The sequence below is a fragment of the Bactrocera tryoni genome, chromosome 4 (assembly GCF_016617805.1).
Source record: "Bactrocera tryoni isolate S06 chromosome 4, CSIRO_BtryS06_freeze2, whole genome shotgun sequence".
Classification (NCBI taxonomy): Eukaryota; Metazoa; Arthropoda; class Insecta; order Diptera; family Tephritidae; genus Bactrocera; species Bactrocera tryoni.
This window is the reverse complement of record NC_052502.1, coordinates 62,907,351-62,908,744: the sequence shown is the minus strand read 5'-3', so window position 1 is coordinate 62,908,744 and position 1,394 is coordinate 62,907,351. Positions and strand designations below refer to the sequence as shown.

The following is a 1,394-nucleotide window of genomic DNA, read 5'->3' as shown; positions in this document are numbered from 1 at the left end:
GCTGGAGGTGACCCATTGTGATGCCACCGGGACTAATATTCCCTCACTCTATTGTCTTATCGCTGAACCCCTGCTGTTGAAGTACATAAGTACAGGAAGTATCGTTTTTGCAACCTCTGAAATGTTGTCCAGAAACCCTTTAACCTCAACATTTTTTCCAGCAAACCAACAGATTGATGCTTTCTCATATATACGAGGGCTGCTATATATATTTCTGGCCTAATAATGAAAATAGGAATATTTATCAACGAAAATGGTTTTATTGTTTTTCAAAATATTCTCCATCAAGACTCCACTTTTGCATGCGCTCAAACCAATTTTCGAAGCACTTTTTCCACTCCGATTGAGACACCTCCAAAACATGGTTTTTGAATACTTCAACAGCATCTTCTGGCGACGAAAATCGTTGATCACGCATTATTTTCTTGATGTGTGGGAATAAAAAGAAGTCATTGGGTGCCAAGTCAGGGCTGTACGGCGGATGACCCATCAATTCGACCGGTTAAAAAGGCGCTGGTTTGAGCCGAAGTGTGAGAGCTCGCATTGTCATGGTGCACAATGATTCGTCTTCTCTTGTTCGTTTTTCGAATTTCTCCGAAGACTTCAGGCAAACAAATGGTGGTGTACCACTCAGAATTGACCGTCCTACGTTGCTCAAGCGGAACAGTCGCCACATGACCAGTTTTGCCGAAGAAACAGGCGACCATTTGCTTCGAAGTGCTTCTTCCATGAACAACTTTCGTTGGATTTGGCTCGTCTTGGAAGACACAGTTGATTGCTGTTTTGTTTCGGAGCTCACTTCGCATGATCGCGATTCGTCGCCCTGTGACGATCTTATAAACGATCTTTTGAAGCACCGCGATCGTATTTTTTCAGCATTTCTTTACACCAATCCACACGAGCCTTTTTTTGAGCGATTGTCAAATTGTGCGGGATTCAACGAGAACAAACCTTTTTTACGGCCAGGTGTTCATGCAATATCGAATGTATGCTGGTAGGGAGAAATGCATAGGCATGCCTCTATCTGAAGGTATGTTACATGACGGTCTTGCATTATCAGTTCACGTACGGCATCGATGTTTTCTGGCACAACGGCTGTTTTTGGACCTTCACGGAATTCGTCTTTGAGCGAGCGTCGGCCACGATTGAATTCGTTGTACCAGTTTTTTCACTGAATGCTATAGGATGGTGCTTCATAGCCATACAAAGATTTTAGTTCATCGATGCACTCTTGTCGTGATAATCCACGTCGAGGAGTTGTGAAAAATGATCGCACGAAAATGTTCGAGTTAATTCCATTTTTTCGAGATGAATTTTTTAATTCCCTGTAAATAAAACAATTCGATTAAATGACAAAACGTTCTGAGTGATGTTATGCTAAAAAATGTCAAACT

At 42.0% G+C, this 1,394-nt stretch overlaps 1 pseudogene; it reads right to left on the bottom strand.

Annotated features, from left to right (window-relative positions):
* Positions 1 to 620: 620 nt before the first annotated feature.
* Positions 621 to 1,280, bottom strand: LOC120774238 (annotated as a pseudogene).
* Positions 1,281 to 1,394: the final 114 nt, after the last annotated feature.